The sequence below is a fragment of the Cervus canadensis genome, chromosome X (genome assembly GCF_019320065.1).
Source record: "Cervus canadensis isolate Bull #8, Minnesota chromosome X, ASM1932006v1, whole genome shotgun sequence".
NCBI lineage: Eukaryota > Metazoa > Chordata > Mammalia > Artiodactyla > Cervidae > Cervus > Cervus canadensis.
In genome coordinates, this window is record NC_057419.1 from 13,187,791 (window position 1) to 13,207,745 (window position 19,955).

At 41.5% G+C, this 19,955-nt stretch overlaps 1 pseudogene; it reads right to left on the reverse strand.

Annotated features, from left to right (window-relative positions):
- Window positions 1–7,071: 7,071 nt before the first annotated feature.
- Window positions 7,072–8,056, reverse strand: LOC122434425 (annotated as a pseudogene).
- Between the last annotated feature and the right edge of the window lie 11,899 nt (window positions 8,057–19,955).

Consider the following 19,955-nt stretch of genomic DNA (forward strand, 5'->3'; position numbering starts at 1 on the left):
TGTTTCAGCATGAAGCAGACCACTCCTCTGTGCAGGCAAGAACTGTCTCAGCAGCCCCTACCATGGTGTTGGAGATGGGCAGTGCTGTGCACATGTGTGTATGTGGATGTGAGTGTGTCCAGGCATGCCTGCACACGCGTGAGTGGCACTGGGGAAAGGAGACTTGCTCTTTGTTATGGAGTCAGTACTCCTATTTTCCAGGCCTCGGCTACAGTGTCCCGCTGCTCACCCGTGGGCCTGGCAGCGCTTTCCACATCCCCACCTGCCCTCCCTCATGGCGTTCCCACTCTGGTAATGAACACCCATCATTCTTTCTCTGAACCGAGACCAAACCTGCCACCTGCCCTGCATCGTAGTTGTGCTGTAGTCTCGGTCTCAAATCCTCCCTCAGCTGGCTTGCACAGTACCCGGGTTCACTCCTCTCCCTGGGGTTCTGGCTCAATCTGGCAAGGTGCCTCACCCCAGGATCTTGCCCAGTCCCCAGCTTGCTAGCTGGAGCCATCTTCCCTATTGCCTGACTTTACGGAAACGGCCTGATTTTACAGTAAAAGTCTCTACTGCCCCAGATTCCCAGTCACTCTGTTCCCACGGCTGGCAGGACAAAATGTCTTTTGCAGGGTCATTTGTGCCGACTGTCAGCTTGAATTGTGACTGTGGCTTGTCTCCCCCAAGCCTGGCTGAATCTTTGATGTTAACTGGCCTGTTCCCCAGTGTTGATCTATTCTAGGGGCTGGGTTCTGGGCCAAGGTTCCTTCCTCACAGCCGCCCTATTGCTATGCCAAAGCTGTATCAGGTCTAGACAGTCCAAACTGGGTTGGCCATACAAGGGCAGACACGAAGGGGAAGAGCAAAAGCACAAAGCCAAGTGATGGTGGCAAAACCAGCGGCTTCAACAGCCACAGCAGAAGTGATCTTAGGGCAGGTCTTCTCCCCGCTTGGCACCATAACATTGGGAGCTGGATCACTCTTTGTTGAGAGGGGGCTGTCTGGTGCATTGTAGGAGGTTTAGCAGCGTGCCTGGCCTATACCCATTAGATGCCAGGAGCAGCCCCCATCCCATTGTGACATTGTAACAAACAAAAATGATGTTTCCAGATAACACCAAATATCCCTGGAAGGCAAAACCATGCCCAGTGATAGACAGCAATTGATCTATATAGTTAAACATCCCCCAAATGGTTCTTCCCTTTGGCCTTTGTGGACATGGTTGCTTTTAATTGAGGCTTTTCAACCTCAACTGCTGCTGCTGCTGCTAAGTCGCTTCAGCACTATTGATATTTTGGAGCAACCCTGTTTATATGAATGCTGTTTGATTGGACTTGACAAAGTCCTAGGACAACCCGCCACACTTGTGGAACAACCTTCACAAACAATGGCATTTGGAATAGTCATCCTGGGAACTCCCTGGTGTTCTTGTGTTTAGGACTCTGCACTTCCACTGACAAGGGCGTGGGTTCAATCTCTGGTCGGGGAACTAAGATCCCACATGCCGGGCATTGCAGTCAAACAGGGAAAAAAAAAAAAAAAAAAGGAATAGTCATACCAATGCCAGTGACCACCTGTTCTGCTTGCGCTTGCAAAGAACCAGCTAAATTTTCACTGATGAGGTCAGGAGGTACCCAAGTTGCCTACTTGATCAGATACCCAAGTCACTAAAACTGGTGATAAGCTCCATGCCATCTTTGTACAAAGTTGTTCAAGGACATAACTGAGGAAAGAAGATAATTTAGAAATATCTTGGCCTTTAGAACCTCCCATGAGAAGAGATCAGCTGAACTTCAGGGCAGGAACTTTGTGATCACTATTTTTGGCTACCCAGAGGTTATTTTTAGCACAGGTTGTATCTCTAACCATGCCCTGGGTAGGTGTATTTTTCTTTACATATTTTAAATGTATGGATTTTCAATTTCATCTGAGTCATTTCCATCAGAGGTATGGTCAAGTATCCAAATTAGCCAAACAAAAGGCAATGCACAGAGGAAATCAGTAGTTCTCAATTCTGCTGTTCAGGAGAATCACTAGGGAAGCTTTTGAACAATTTCCAATCCTAAGACTCCAGCCCCCAGAGCAATTAAGTCAGGATCTCTGATTTAAGACTTTCCAGCAGGGTCAGGAACCTGCTGAGTAAATGAATGTAATTTGAAAAAGACCAGAGTGGAAGCTCAAAGAGAGAAAATGGGCAATGGCAAAAGCACGTGACCACATGCTGTTTCTATCATGCCCGCCCTGACTACAGTTCTGTTATTCTTATTTTTCTTTTTATTTTGTTAAACAGCTATGTTTTCCAATCTGAGCATCCCTTCTTACTTTGCTCACTTTTGAGCCTCCATATAAGTTAAATATACAAATTCCATTATAGAGAGAAAAGGGTAAAAAAAATGACAAAAGCTGAAATCTGGGTCTTTATGGAAAAGTGTTGTAATGGGAACAGCTGGTGTGCAGTTGTTATCAGCTACCACTTGAGAAACGCTTCAGCAACACTTAATTTTATTCCTCACTATAGGCACCAGCTTTCTTTTTGGAGTCTCTCCATTGCCATCACCAGGCAAAACTTCTGAGAAACGACTTGATATGGCTTGAGTGCAATGTTACTTAAGATTTGGCATCCTTAGTGTCCTTAATGGATTTTCTACACTGTCAGGAGTTTCGTGTAGGTCATCCATTTAATAAATTAAAAATAAACCAACTCATTGTAATTTGCAAAGTATACATAATATTTGATAATTGTAGATTCATATTAGTGAATCAGTATGTGGAGGGAAGACATTATCTGTAATCTATTATCATATTATATAGACATATATACAGACATTATCTGCAATCTAATATCACCAAGGAGGCAGAGACTGGCTAGTTGTTCACCAAACCACTTCCCTTCTCCTCCGGGCACACAACTAGACTACATTTCCCAGCCTCCCTTGCAGTTGGGTGGGGCCATGTAACTGATTGCTGCCAATGGAAAGTGAGGGCAAGTGTGGACTCTATCACTGTGCTACCTGCTCTTTGAAATTCTCTGCCTCACCCAATGAGCTTCTGGCGCTATAGATATCACTGAGAAATAAATGAGGGATTTCCTTAAACTAATACTCAATTTATTATGATATCATGATCTTTTTAAGGGGTATCAGCTATACTGTATTGAAAGTGCCAATATTTGGTTTGAAGTAGGTGTTATCTGCCTATCGTCAGATCTTTGTCCTCTTTCCCCTAAACCTGAGGTCTGAGCAGAGGGTCTCCAAGTCAAATGTTGATGCAAAAAGATTAACTCCAATTTCAGGTTTTCCTTATGGTTTATCAAGAAGTGGGTATTGAAACTTGAGGCATAAAATCTTTGGATCTGAACAACTGGAAGCTTGGAATTGCCTTTTCTTGAGATGGGGGAAGACTGCAGAAGAAGTAAGTTCTGTTTCACATATGAATGCAAACAAGACACCCCTCTCTAAGCCCTCCAGGAACTGCTTTTGGATCCACAGGGAAGGGAGGGTCTCATACTCATTTGTATGCAAATCTGAAAATGTTAAAGCATTTTTAGGTCAGAATATTAAATAGGTGATACTGTGTTGTTCTTCTTAGGGTAACCCATCTGGAGGCAGACAATGTACATCTGTCCTTTACTGGTGATGTAAGTTTATCTGCATAGCATTCCTTTGTGTGGATGCCCATAGTTTATTTGACATGTCTCCTATTCTTGGACAAATGCTGAATAACCTTGTGCACATGTATTTTCATATTGTTAGAAGTGTATTTCAGGGTAAATTCTGATAAGTGGCATTGGTGCATGAAAGGGTAAGCACGTATGCAGTTTTGTTAGATGTTGCCAAATCCCCCTCCATAGAGACCAAACAATTTTGCATTCCCTCCAGCAATCGGAGCGCCCACAAGTGACTAACAGATTGTGGTGTCAGCGTTTTGAATTGTTGCCACTCTGATGGGTAGGAGTGGGGTTTCAGGGAGTTTTCATTGTATTTCTTTTATTATGAGTGAAGCTGAGCATCTTGTCCTAAGTTTTAAGAGTCATTTTTACATCTCTTTCTGTAAGTTGGCTGTCCATGTCTTCTGCACATTTCCCTCCCCCCCATAGGATTATTGGTCTTTCTAAGTTCAATTATAAAAGTTCTTTGCATATTATACATTTTAGCTCCTTATCTGAAATATGGTACAAATACTTTTTCTCAGCTTGCCATTTGTCCTTTGACTTTACCTACATTGTTTTCTGCTGTGCAAAAAATTTTTTATTTTTATGTCAAATTTATCCATCTTTTATTGCATCAGCATTTTGAGGTGTAGTTAGAAAGCTATACCCTATGTCCTATACACTATACCCTATGTCCGAGGCAGTAGATGATATGTTAACAAGAAAATAACACTGAACAAAATCCAGTCCTTATACTGAAGAATATATCAGCTTTTTTGTCCTTGGTTCAAAGAGAATTTTTATATTCATAATATGAATATTAATAGATTGCATGTACTCTTGACCAAAACTCCAGAGATTATTTTTTTCTGAAGCATAAGCCAACACATCTTGTCAGCTGAATGGGAGGAAATATAGGATGGTAGTCACTATGATGGGCTCCGGAATTAAAATGCTCTTGGTTTCATTCCTCAACTTACTAGCTGTGCAAATGTGGACAAATCACTAAACCTCTCTGAATCTCAACTCCAGAATCTAAAATTAACACCTGCCTCATAGAGTTATTGTGGCAATTAAAGGAAATTATGTATGAAAAATGAAAAATGCTTAGCACTGTGCCTGATACATAAGAAAAGCCCAATTAAAGAAAGCTCCATTCCCCTTCAGTGATCCAACAATGGAATATTAATAGAATGCTACAGTGGACATCTATTATTTTGTCTACTCAGCTTCACTTCCTTCCTACTGTACATCTTGTCCCCCTTTCTTTGCTATTCCTCAATCTTGAGGAGAACCAGGTTTGAACAAGAAAAGGAGTAAAGGTTCAGAGAAGGAGGTTAATCATAAACCTGGCAGAGGTCCCCACAGGGTCCTGTTCGCTTTTACCAGCAGACAACAGCCACTCCATTTGTACTTCAAAATGCATTTCTCTCCTCAATGGTCAAAACAGATGTTGCAACGAATGATTTTAGTGCTTATCTAGATAGGAGAAAATGTAAGGATTTGGACTCATAAAATCTAAAAGTATCCATCTGAAGGCCTGTTCTGCCAGTTTTTTCCCAGAGCACAGATGCCTCATTCCTAATCTCCACTCTGAACTCCTTTCAGTGGGTACTGAAGCTTAGCAGCACCAGTGGCTCAAGATTTAATCCTCACAGAGGTAGATAGCAAGTGCCGATTTTTAGTTGGCAGGGCCTCTTTATGGTCATAAATTTGACCATGGTTTTGGGGGCATTTCATGACCATTTCATACCATAATGCTAGGAATGCTCATTCCCAGGTTGGCAAAGATTGCACTTTAAAGCCCACTCAATGTGCTATTACTGGACAAGTCCTTATTAACATTAGTCAAAAGTCTCAGGACCACCTATCTTGCTAGTTTCCTTTGGTCCAGGAAAATATTCCCTCTGTTGCTTCTTCCCATATCTAGAATTACACTCTTAAAATCATTGATCTCAAATGGAACTGCATATCACCATTTTATCAGAGGCTCAGTTACATATTTGTTAATGCAAGAAACAACAATTTTGTAAAACAGGTCATTAGTTGTTGCAAATATCTGCTAGTTTCAACCAGACTCAGGAGGGGAAATTTTAATTTCTTATTTCCTGCAGCCATTCACGGGTGGGCTGGGTCAGGATCTTCCCTGTGAGCTGAACAAAGGTATTTTCATTTAACATTCAAGAATGGGGGCAAGATTCCCTGAGATGGGCCATTATGTATACTTTAAGCTATAGGCAACATCCCTTTAGTGATCAATTTGTAGCAAATGCAACAGAATACAAAGGTTAAAGTAAAAGAAACAGATCTAATATGGAATCAGATTTGTTATTCCCTATTACAATACCCCACTGTCAATGTCCATCCAGTCTTGTGGGAAAGGGGTGACAATAGTTTTACTGAACAGGGGTGGTGAGGGGTGACTGTGGAAAGGAATTGATTAGTTGTGGGCAGGGACTATTCCTTAGAATCTTTTGTAAATAGCACAATTCTCCTTCCTTCTTTATTTACAGTTATTTTAACCTGATGAACCCCTTAGCCCTGGTGTTATGTCATTTGTAACTGGACTGAGGCTTTTGGCTCCAGTTTCCATGCTACTCTGTTGTGCTCAGTTGCTTAGTCGTGTCTGATTCTTTGCGACCAGTTCCTATATGTATCTATTAATTTCAACTTTCTGACTGTGTCATAACTATATTTAAGGGGAAAGGTTTCTTTACATCTGTGAAAACACGGATTAAAAGCTAGTGATATTTCAGGCAAAACCAAAAAATTTTTACTCAGTCCTATCCATTAATCCTTTTTACTAACAGTTTTATGAAATCTGAGTTTCCATTAGACTTCTAAAATATCTTACTTAGTTTAGCAGTATGATTTAAAAGTCATCAGACACTTGTTCTCAAAATGTCCTTTCTATGACTCTTCTTGAAGATGTGGCATTTCTGCAAAGCCTCAGCTTAACTGTCTATGAATGATAAAGTTCTTAGAAAGGCAAAGTTAAAAATCTGATCACAATGCTTCCTGACAAAGAAGCTTATCACCGCTGTTGTGATATTTGACATTTTAAGATAACAACAAAGATTATAACATTATAGTAGGACATATCCAAATTTCAGAAACTTCACATAATTTCTAGAATGCCTATATTAATATCATTTATGCATGATGTATAATCTGAAGAGGCTTATCACTCATTTGACAATGCTTTCCATGTAGTTTAACATACCAGCCAATCCTAGTTTTACCTATAGATATAGATGTATAGACATGTAGCATCCTCTCTTGCCAGTTACACTGTTTCTGGAGAGAGGAGCTAAGGAGTGAGATGGCTGCCCAGCCTGAGAGCTTCTCTGCAGCCCCATGGGCTGCTGGCAATGAACAGGACTGCCCAGGGGACGTGAGGGCCTTGATACCTCACTCTTTTCCAATCAGCATCTCAGTCATGTGTGATCTCCCTGTAATGCTGGGCTCTGCTCTGGCGCCCCGCAGGCCCCAGTGTTCACCGTTTCTTGGAAACCTGTTGGCAGGCAAGGAGATGTGGTCAGACACGCCAGGCGCCGGCAGCCTGAGGCTCCTGCGCCTTGGCCAATGTCTAGGAGAAGCCGGACACTGGGCATGAAGCTCCAGGAGCATTTGAGGGCAGGTTTGAGCTGCCTGCTGGCCCTGTCTGAGGCCAGGTGGCTGGCCACTGCCACTGCCATGCTGAGGTCCTGGGCCACGGTCTTTGGCTCTTGGGCCAGCTGCAGCGTCAAGGCCAAGCGTTCCCTCTCTGAACCTTCCAGAAGTGGGATGAGCACCACAGGGACACAGTCCACAACCACCACCTTCAGAGTCCCTGAAGAAATGCTCGCCTGCTGAATCACAGCACCTGGAAGGTCCTATAGCACCTTCGGCATTTGGAAGCTATCAAATGCAGGCACCACCTGGATCCTCCGGAGAGCTCCTGCCTGCTCTTCCTGATTCGGGTTTCCGGCCGGAAGTAGCTAGAGGAGGCGGGAGGCTGTGGGGCTGCCATTGGAATCGATGTATAGGATATTCTGTTGCAGGCCGTGGGCCACGTTTGCAGCCACCCAAAGACATACCTGGGTTTTACTGCTAGCCAGGCCTCCTGTGACTCCAGTCACTTCTCCATCATGGAGATAAGCATCAAGCAGTTTGTCCAGGCTTCCAATGCCAATGGACAGGATGGCAGTGGAGGCCTTCAGTTCCTTGTACAGATCAGCACCGTTGAAGGGGAAAGCGGAGAACTGAGCCGGCAGCACCCACCTCAGGGTGACGGAGACCTGTAAGATAAGCCACATTTCTGGGTACCTCCTCCAGGTCTGCAGAAACCACATTGACCACTGTCTTGATCCCACCACTCTGCAGGAGCTGGACCATGTCCTGGATGAGGCCCAGGCACAGTCTGGCCTGGAGTACACCCATGTTCCCTGGGGGTCCAGGGCTACTCCACTAAGGCACATCTGCCAGGCCCTCTCTAGATACTTCCCCACTCCCACCCCCACCCCTTGGTCCCTTTCTGGACCTGGTGTGGGAGGCAGGAGGCAGTGGTGGCATGCCTGGTGTGGACCCCATGGCGGCTCCTTAGTCAACTTCTTTTTGTTGTTGTTGTTGCACCATGTTCCTTGTGGAATTTTAGTTCCCGGACCAGGGATGGAATACGGGCCCTGGCAGTGAAGGTGCCTAACACTCAACTGCCAGGGAATTCCAAACTTTTAATAAGAAAATCCATTAGCTTGATTAAGTTTAATCTAATCTCAGCCCAACCATGCATAAAACTCCTTTTCTTTAACTCAAAACATTTATCCCACTTTCCCACTGTAGTAAAATGTTTCCTTTATTATTTTTAGTAGTTTTAATTACATATTTAAATTTGAATCCTCAAATCTTAAAAATCTTAATTTCTAGTGAAAATCAGGAGGCAAGTAATTGTTACCAAAATCTGGAGCAACTATTTTACATAATTTTCAGAGCATAAGTATTCCTATAGAGTTTACCTAAAAGCTCTTAACTCAGTTACATTTAATTCACTCAAAAATTTCATCATACCAAGTTATTTTTCTTGCTGACAGATATTCGCAGCAGATATAATAAGACTTTATTTAAATTCTATTAAACCTAGGTGTAGTAAAAGTATTATACTTATCTTGATGATTCTAAAGACATGCCGTTATTAATTAGATCAACAAACAAACTAACCTTAATGTCAGGTATTAATATAATATTTCCCTGTTCATGGGAACTTGAAATTCATTTTGTCTGGCTTCTTTTATATTTAATTTGTAAGCACCTACTATTAAGTCAATTAAATAGAGCTCTTTATAAATTTAATTTTGACAATACTTTCCAGAGGTACAGCTATCTCATATGTATATACATACGCAAGCATGTAAACAAGCAATAATAGAGCTCTCATAGCTTCTCTTTAAAAAACTCAGTTATGAATTGGGTATTACAGTATAAACTTGTGCTGTGTTAAGCCACTGTAGTCGTGTCTGACTCTTTGTGACCCTATGGACTGTGGCCCGCCAGGCTCCTCTGTCCATGGGATTTTCCAGGCAAGAATACTGGAATGGGTTGCCATTTCCTCCTCCAGGGGATTTTACCAACTCAGGGATTTAACCAAGGTCTCTTAGTTCTCCTGCATTGGCAGGTGGAAGCCCCACCAATATAAACTTACTAGCTTACAAAGAACAGTAGGAATTCATTAAAGTTGCTTGCTCAGATGACTAAGGTTTATTATTTATTCTTGATGAACCCTTAGGAAGCTTATGAACTAAAGTTTGGCAGAGGGAGCATTCCCAGTAGTTATGAGGTTTTTGTTGTTGTTGTTGTTGTTTTAAATGTTATTCCTGCATCCTTTTTTTCCCCTTTAGTTCCATGTAACACTGATTAGATAAAACTAATTAGATAAGCTCCAGAGAGCCCAGGTAGATCATTTGCATCTCAAAGGCACAAGAGGAGAAATGCAAATTCATCCTCTAACTGCTTATACAAAACCCAGCCATCTTGGGCTATTTTCAGGGAACTTTTTTTCCAGTTACCAAATATCCGCTTCTGTTTAAACAAACAAATAGCAGTAATCATCTGCTCACATTTGCATGTCCCACTTTCATCAAAACCAGGAAGAGAGAAAGGGATTTGGACTTAAGTATGAGATACTCATTCATGTACATAGACACTCCCCTAAGATAAAAGTAATTGCAAAAGGTCCTATAATATGAGCTTCTCTGATAGCTCAGTTGGTAAAGAATCTGCCTGCAATGCTGGAGACCCTGGTTTGATTCCTGGTTCAGGAAGATCCACTGGAGAAGGGATAGGCTACCCACTCCAATATTCTTGGGCTTTCCTTGTGGCTCAGCTGGTAAAGAATCTGCCTGCAATGCATGAGACCTGAGTTTAATCCCTGGCTTGGGAAGATCCCCTGGAGAAGGGAAAGGCTACCCACTCCAGTATTTTGGCCTGGAGAATTCCACAAACTGTAGAGTCCATGGGGTCTCAAAGAGTCAGACAAGACTGAACAACTTTCACTTTCACTATGATATAATAGCTGAGCCATTAGCTCTTAAGATCTTAGGGAATCCTGAGGCATTTTCTTTCATTAATGAGAGCATCTCTTAGTTTTGCCAAAATACCTCAAGGGACTATAAGATGGAACAGAGCTCTGATCATCCATACTTAATTATTCATGGCTGGTGTTATCAAATATCAAGTAAACAATTCAAATCAGTCTCTCAGGGTCACAGTTCCCTAGTCTCAAAAAGGAAGATTCCCAACCAATGCCCCATCGGTCCAAAAGGGGAGAATCCCAACCAATGACCCACAAAGAGGAAGCTGAATGAATATGTCTGTGTACGCATTATACCTGTGATGTGATGTGTACCTGTGTATACATGATACCTCTTAAAAGTATTATCAAAATTGAATCTATAAAGAGCACAATTTAAAAGCAAGGGCTTACAAATTAAAAATTAAAAAAACTGACCAAAATGACTTTCAGGTTCACATGAAGTAGGAAATATTTAATATTAAGTTGTTATCTAGTATTAAAGTTTGTTAATCTAACTAATTAGACATATGTTTAGTCATCAACATTAAGCTTAATACTTTACTGTACTTAGATCTAATAAAAGTCAAATAAGGCCTTATTGTATCTGTTGCAAGGAAAAACATTTGATATGATGAAACTTTAAAGTAAATGGAAATAAGATAAGTGCTTTTTGGGTTGGGACTTTCCTGGTGGTCCAGCAGTTGATACTTGGCCTTCTAATGCAGGGGGTGCAGGTTCAATTCCTGGTCAGTAAGCTAAGATCCCCCATGCCTTTGGTCAAAAAAAATCAAAACATAAGACAGTAGAAATATGTAACAAATGCAATGAAGACTTTAAAAAAATTGTCCAAAACCAAAGGAAAAAAAAAAGAGCTTTTGTGTAAACTCTTTAAAATTAACTATGTTTTAGAAATGTCTACCCAAAATGATCTCTCTAGGTAATTCAGTAACTCGGACTTCTAGAGTTGTACTACTTTAAGTTATGGAAATTTGCTGAATATCTAGATCATTAAAAAAAAAAAGATACTGAGATAGAAATTAATAAACAGAAACTAAAGGTAATTTAATTGGGCTGGAAGAAGCACAGGCTGAATCAAGATTGCTGGGAGAAATATCAATAACCTCAGATATGCAGATGACACCACCCTTATGGAAGAAAGTGAAGAGGAACTAAGAAGTCTCTTGATGAAAGTGAAAGCAGAGAGAGAAAAATGTGGCTTAAAGCTCAACATTCAACAAACTAAGATCATGGCATCTGGTCCCATCACTTCATGGGAAATAGATGGGGAAAGAGTGGAAGCAGTGTCAGACTTTATTTTCTGGGCTCCAAAATCACTGCAGATGGTGATTGCAGCCGTGAAATTAAAAGACGCTTGGAAGGAGATTTATGACCAACCTAGACAGCATATTAAAAAGCAGAGACCTTACTTTGCCAACAAAGGTCGGTCTAGTCAAGGCTATGGTTGTTCCAGTGGTCATGTATGGATGTGAGAGTTGGACTGTGAAGAAAGCTGAGCATCGGAGAATTGATGCTTTTGAACTGTGGTGTTGGAGAAGACCCATGAGAGTCCCTTGGACTGCAAGGAGATCCAACCAGTCCATCCTAAAGGAGATCAGTCCTGGGTGTTCATTGGAAGGAGTGATGCTAAAGCTGAAACTCCAGTACTTTGGCCACCTCATGCAAAGAGTTGACTCATTGGAAAAGACCCTGATGCTGGGAGGGATTGGGGGCAGGAGGAGAAGGGGACGACAGAGGATGAGATGGCTGGATGGCATCACCGACTCAATGGGCATGGGTTTGAGTAAACTCCGGGAGTTTGTGATGGACAGGGAGGCCTGGCGTGCTGTGATTCATGGGGTCGCAAAGAGTCAGACATGACTGAGCGACTGAACTGAACTGAACTGAAAGGTATTTAGGACTATTAATGAATATGTCTAGAGGTGCCACTGAGACGTTCTCTATAAGAAAACAAATGTTTTTAGAAATTATCACTGATGTTTATGTTCACCAGTCTACAAAATGCTAATGTAAAAGACAGTTCCTAATTGCTTACTTCTTAGCTTTCACTAGAAATTAATGTTTTTAAGAATTGAGTATTCTAATTTAAACATGCAATTAAAGCTAAAAGGAGCAAATGGAAACATCTCAGTATACAGTAGGAAAGTAGAATGTGTGTTTTCAGTAAAGAAGGTATGAGGAATGAAATTACATTTTACTGAGAAAAAAATGTATTCGTGGTCATTATTTATTAAATTTAAAGTTAATTAAGTAAATTCATTGTTACGTGAGTGAGTACAAGACTGGAATTTGAACGAAATTTCTTTTTTCTTAGAATATCAGAAACTTAATCTTTTTATTTAGTTATTTATCTATTTCTTTTTGGCTGCGCTGGGTCCTTGTTGCTGCGTGCAGACTTGCTCTAGTTGTGGTTAGTGGGGACTACTCTCTAGTTGTAGTTTGTGGGCTCCTCATTGAGGTGATTTTTCTTGTTGTAGAGCACGGGCTCTAGGGTAGGTGGGCTTCAGTAATTGCAATGCATGGGTTCAGGAGTTGTGGCATGCGGGCCCAGCTGCATGTGAGATCTCCCGGGACCAGGAATGCAACCTGTGTCCCCTGAATTGGCAGGCAAATTTTTAGCCACTGGCCCATTGGCAAAGTCCCTGAACGAAGTTTCTTAGAATGCTTCTTTTTGATAACAGATTGTGTGTTTGTGTCCTTAAGTAAACTGTATTTTTTACAAAAAAATCTTTTTCTGATTTTAGTTAAATGACTATGTATTGTTTCACAGTGACCTATGATCCTGCTGTGATTTGAAACCTTTTTAATATTTTTAACCAACTTACCAAATATTAAAATCTAACTAAAACTCTTTTAGCCTCCAGCTGACTCTGGGATGCTTCAAAGGAGCATCTCTGAGACATCTCAGAGAGGAATGTTAAACGAAGTTTATATGGTATGTTAAATTACTTCAAAAATATTGTCAAGTGATTGGAGATGAATCTTAGGTTATAGTGTATGGATAATATCATTAATACAGATATTCCAAAATTTATATGGATTCCTAAAATCTGATATGCCCTGATATAATGTTATCACTTATAATTCTAGTTAGTATCTTAAAATGTTATATTACAGAAATACCCAAGTTTCTTGCTAATTGCATTGTACTCAGATTTGCAACCATGCTATTTTAAGTTTTGTCTTTTATAGAAAATAACCATTTTTTGCACTGATGTTTTTTCAAGAAGACTCATAAAATGGGCTTTTAAAAAAAAACAAACAAATATGTTTTTAAATCCAGATCAACAGGAATTACATAAGACCAAATTAACTGATGAATATGATTTATGTTATGACTTTTGGGGAAATTATAGTAGCTTTTTGTTTTCCAGAAAAACTTTCCTCTTATACTATGACCTATGACAAGTTGATAAAATATACCTTTGTAAACAAAGATGAAACATTTATCTTTTTGTCAATCTGATCTGTCCAGAATTTGGCTTCTCCAGTTGGTCTCCTGTGGACTTGATGGTTTATTATAACTGGATTATAACTGGTTATACTAATCATTGTTTTAATTTGTTCTTTGTTTCCAAATTGTTTGATTTGTATCTGCCTGCTACACTATGACTCTGTCAATATTATTAGCTACATTATTTTATAAGATTATTTGTCTCTTACAGTACCCAGTGTATAACCAGGCCTCCAAGAATATTGATGATGACTAAACATCTTGATCATCGAAAAAGCAAGAGAGTTCCAGAAAAACATCTATTTCTGCTTTATTGACTATGCCAAAGCCTTCGACCGTGTGGATCACAATAAACTGTGGAAAATTCTGAAAGAGGTGGGAATACCAGACCACCTGACCTGCCTCTTGAGAAACCTATATGCAGATCAGGAAGCAACAGTTAGAACTGGACATGGAACAACACACTGGTTCCAAATAGGAAAAGGAGTATGTCAAGGCTGTATATTGTCACCCTGCTTATTTAACTTCTGTGCAGAGTACATCATGAGAAACGCTGGGCTGGAAGAAGCACAAGCTGGAATCAAGATTGCCGGGAGAAATATCAATAACCTCAGATATGCAGATGACACCACCCTTATGGCAGAAAATGAAGAGGAACTAAAAAGTCTCTTGATGAAAGTGAAAGAGGAGAGTGACAAAGTTGGCTTAAAGCTCAACATTCAGAAAACTAAGATCATGGCATCTGGTCCCATCACTTCATGGGAAATAGATGGGGAAACAGTGGCTTACTTTACTTTTCTGGGCTCCAAAATCACTGCAGATGGTGACAGCAGCCATGAAATTAAAAGACGCTTATGCCTTGGAAGGAAAGTTATGACCAACCTAGATAGCATATTAAAAGGAGAGACATTACTTTGCCAACAAAGGTCCATCTAGTCAAGGCTATGTTTTTTCCAGTAGTCACGTATGAGAGTTGAACTATAAAGAAAGCTGAGCATAGCAGGAGGAGAAGGGGACGACAGAGGATGAGATGGCTGGATGGCATCACCGACTAGACGGACATAAGTTTGAGTAAAGTCTAGGAGTTTGTGATGGACAGGGAGGCCTGGTGTGCTGCGATTCATGGGGTTGCAAAGAGTCGGACACGACTGAGCGACTGAACTGAACTGAAACATCTTGAGGAAATAAATCACATGTATGACTTTTATAGAATAATTGTAGTAGTATGATTTGAGGTATGGGAAGAAGCAACAAGGGAAAACATTGCCTGGATCATAATAGACTAGTAAGACATAGGATCCAGAGAATCTTAATTATCAACAGGGCCTAATCCAGAAATTAGCAACTGGAGTGGCCTATCAATAAGAATTTTCACCTGATTTGGAATGAGCCTCCCAGTGTTGTGAGACCAAAATTGGTCATGAAATATCTCCCAAATATTGGTTGAATTTGGGACCAAGAGGAGGAACAGAAATGGAATACTACCTGCCATATCAGTAAACAAAGGATGTCACAGTCATCAGGGAATGCAGCCACCAGCCACCCTCAGCTAGCGAGCCCTGAGGGAACTCAGCAAGGAAAAGAGCACCTGCTATCTAGCAGCCATTAGATTGTAGTCACTCCTCATGGTGAGCCCCAAGGGAACTCACGCTATGAAAACACAGGATGGTGGCTCCATATACGTGAGGTGCATATCAAAGGGAGGATTTCAGCAAAGCCAGGCTCTTACATATTCCCATATAGAGAAAAGAACTATATTCCTTAACACGAGATATCTAGTTTTCCTTTATTAACAATAATCTTTTGTTCCTAACTATCTGCTATTCTTTGCAAAACTCATATAAATCCTGGCTCCACCCCTGCCCCCCACCTTTGTGGAGCAGTTCTCTCAAGGCTACATGAGATTCTGCCTCCTGGGCTTAAAGTCCTAAAAATTTCCACTGAATAAAACATAAACTGTCAACCTTTATGTTGTGAACATATTTTTAGTCAACAATCTTAATACCCCATCCACCCTGGCCTCACAGTTCACCTCAACTAAGGAAAGGGCCATTAGAAAATTTCCTTGGGACTTTCCAAATAGGGCTTAAGAGAAGGCAATCTCTCTCCCTTGGAAGGTGGAACTGCGGAAGTGTGAACCCAAGACTGGCCAGCAACCATGGCTTCTGTCTCATGGAAAAAGTCAATCTAAAGAAAAAAGAGAATGAAATCAACATCAACAAAAGATGGAGAAAATTTTTATGAAATTTGGATCCTTGGTTCCTGTCCTTTCTTAGATCTAGCCATGCCTCAGACCTTAACACTGATTAACAAGAGTCAATAAATTCTCCTTTTGCCAAGTTGGATTCTATTTCTTAGGTTCAAAAGATACATATGTTTCAATCAGAAATATTTAGAAAAATCTAAGGTAGACACTCCAACTATGACACTTTGAAAGGTGGATTAATTCAGCTAAAAAAGAGGCTAAGTAGTAAGGTAACTTATCAAGGAAAGGTGTGACATTTGTGGAAGATGGTGATGAAAGACTGATCTCCACCCACTCCCCACTTTTCTCTCCCTTTGTCCCTCCCATTAGAAGACCATTTGTGGAACTGCATTTCTCCAAGAAGTAAAAGAAACTTGTATAGTGATATACAGTTTCTTGCAGCTGTCAACTAAAAAATATTCACAACCTAAAGATGGAGAGTTACATTTTATTCAGTGGGAATTTTTAGGACTTCAAGCTTGGGAGGCAGCATCTCAAGTTACCCTGAGAGAACTACTCCAAAGAGATGAAGGAGGGAGTCAGGATATACAGGAATTTTGCCACAAAGGGCAGATAGTCTGAATGTTAAGAGGTTATTGCTAATTAAAGAAAACCAGATAGCTCAAGGAATTTAGTGCTTGTCTGTGTATAGGAAGTGCAGGAGTCTGGGCTTACTGAAATCCTTCCTTTGATATGCATCTCAGCTATCTGGGGCCAGCATCCTGTGTTTTCATATCCTGCATTCCCTCAGGGCTCACAATAGGGAGTGGCTGCAGTCTGAAGGATGCTGGATGGCAGGTATTCTTTTCTTCCTGAGTTCCCTCAGTGCTCCGCGGCTCACCAGGGAGGTGGCGGCTACAAACACTGAGGACTGTGACATCCTTTGTTTATTCATGTGGCAGGAAATATTCCATTTCCCAAAGCCTTCTAAAATATAGGAGGAAAAAAACAACTTTGAATGTAAAAACTAGGAAGAGAGCAAATACTGAAGCATTAACATCAATGTTGTTTATGGCCATTCATGTGCAGACATTTCCATCTGTAAAACATTGTAACCATGATTAAGCTCCCCTTGTAAACTGCATATAGATTAATTCAAAGGTGAATATCTGGGTCAATAATTTTATATATCAGTTAATATTCATAGGAAATACATTGAGTTATATAACTAATTTTTCATCTAAGTTGGGCGATTTTATTTAGTATTTTAAATTCTTGTCTTTATACAATGTTTGTGAGGCAAGCCATTGGCTTCCCTGTTGGCTCAGATGGTAAAGAATCCACCTGCAATGCAGGAGACACAGAAGACCTGGGTTCAATCCCTGCGTTGGGAAGATCCCCTGGAGAAGGAAATGGCAACCTACTCCAGTATTCTTGCCTAGAGAATCTCATGGACAGAGTCTGGTAGGCCACAGTCCATGGGGTCACAAAAGAGTTAGACACGACCAAGTGAGTAACTTTTCAAGCTATTGAGTTTCATCTCCCTATGTGAAAACTGTGTGTGTGTGTGTTTTTCCCCCCTTCCTAGAGAGACAAACAGAGGGATCTAACAACAAGTCGAAATTGGTTTACTGGGAAAGGATGGGAAAATACAGATGCTGGCCAGTGTGTTGCCACCCAAGAAGAGCCCTGCTCCAAGAAGTACCTTTATTTCCAAGCAAACTGTATGATCTTTTTTATATATTGCTGGATTTCATTTGCTAATATTTTGTCAAGATTTTTTCATCTATTTTCATCAAAGATATTGGCCTATAATTTTCTTTTTTGGTGGTTGTCTTTGTTTGGTTTGGGTATCAGGGGGAGGACGGATTCTTTCTATATGACTGGTTCCAAATCCTGAAAGGTGAAATTTCAGTGGCTCAGTGCATCTGTTCCCAGCAGTCCTATTCTAAGGTTCTGGCCAGCCTCTGAATTGACTCATTCCTAGGCCCATCTGTGAGCAGAAAATAGCCTAATTCAGCTTCCTGGATTGAAGAAGAGACATGAAAGGGGATGCTTTCCAGGAGAAGAGAGCAGTGGGCATTAGCAGGTAACACGTCTGGGGCAGATTTGTGACAGTGTTCAGTTCAGTTCAGTTGCTCAGTTGTGTCTGACTCTTTGCGACCCCATGAACCGCAGCACACCAGGCCTCCCTGTCCATCACCAACTCCCAGAGTCCACTCAAACCCATGTCCATTGAGTCAGTGATGCCATCCAACCATCTCATCCTCTGTTGTCCCCTTCTCCTCCTGCCCTCAATCTTTCCCAGCATCAGGGTCTTTTCCAATGAGTCAGCTCTTTGCATCAGGTGGCCAAAGTATTGGAGTTTCAGCTTCAGCATCAGTCCTTCCAATGAACACCCAGGACTGATCTCCTTTAGGATGGACTGGTTGGATCTCCTTGCAGTCCAAGGGACTGCCTCCTCCCAAGGCATGATCTCCTCTCAGCGCCTGGCAACATGGGATTTTCATGGCTGCCTGTGCTATCCCTCGTCTGTCTCACCCAACACAGGACACAGCCTGGTTAAAACAGCTGAAACCCCAAGATGGCTTCCTTTTTTAATACGCAGACTGTTTCTTCAATCTGTTTCACAGGGAGCTTGAAAAAAAAAAAATCACAGGTGACAGCAGAGGGCACTCTTTCCTATGTTATGTCACTCACCACCTCTGAGAAGGAATTGTGAACTTGTGTTTGTTTTTCTCGGTTCCTGAGGTTGACAATGGGCACACATTCCAGCCTGAGCTAACACACCCATTACTGTTTTGTTGGCTCCTTCCCTTTCTCTACTGCCCCTTTTGTTCTCAGCTGGATGATCTCATATTTGGAAAAACACAGAGCAGAAAGTCATGGTGGCTGGCAGCAGCCTTGCTGGAGGAATACCTGAACAGAGGAAGATATATGTTTTCTGTAGAGTTTCCTGTGCTCAGAAGGAGCGAGAAGTCCTACTTCTCTACAGAGGCCAAACTGTGTGGTTGAGATCTGTGTTGGGTGTGCCCCCCATCACCCTAAGGGAACGCAGACAGGAAGCTGTGAAATCCGGAACATTCCTGCCCTTAGCCTCCACTCCCCATCTGTTCCTGCTGTCTCTATGCCACAATAAATGTCACACAGCACATGTTGGGGTCAGCATGAGGGACACTTGAGAAGAAGCAACTTGAGAATGGTGGGTGCATGTAACTCACAAACTCTCCCCCAATAGAAAAGCTGTCCCTGCAGCAGCTGGGAAATGCAGAGAGCATTATGGCCAGAAGGAAAATGGGAGAAATCACTGCAGAAAATGGAAGATTTGACATATTTTCCTAGGAGGCCTTCACAGGACAAAGACATGGGTAGGAAAATATTTGTTCCTTGGGTCAGGCAGTTTTCTATATTTATTCTAGATAAAATGCCCACTTCCTTTATTGGATTCTTTTTATTTTTGTGCTATTGTCATTTGATCTGGACTTCTCAGTCTGCCCTCTTCCCCCTACAAAGAGGACTATAGGATTCCCAAATAAGGCAACAGGTTCCTGCCTGTCACTGCATGTGATCATGGCTGGGCTATGTGTCAGGGAACCAGGGAAACAGCAAAACCACAACCTTTTTTGGAAGGCCTCCTGCCTTTCTGCATGCAGAAATGTGAGAACTGCTTCAGTGACTCATCCCCTCAAAGTTGAGAGGAGGGTGAATTTTACCTTACATGTCTTTCAACTTACAGGTTTAGCGGCGAAAGTTGCCAATCAGAGCAGGGTGTGTATTTACCACCATTCATTTAGCATGCTTCCTGTAATCTGGGGAGACAACACATGAGAAATGTCCCCCGTCAGCATTCTCTCCCACTGGACTGCCTGGTACTCTCTTTCTTATCATGACATCATCTGCTAACCAAAGATGATGTGCCTGGGCAGTGGAAACGTCCTAACTGAGAGTCATCATCTATGCGATCTCCTATTACAAATTGTTTTCCTAAAAACGCTAGTAGCCCTTTCTAAAAACACTAGGGCTTCTTAAAACTCTTGCCCTAAACTTGTTCAGATGCTGATGGCAGTGGAAGGAATTGTGGGCCAGCGCAGTTGACCTGGGCTTCCCTTGTGGCTCA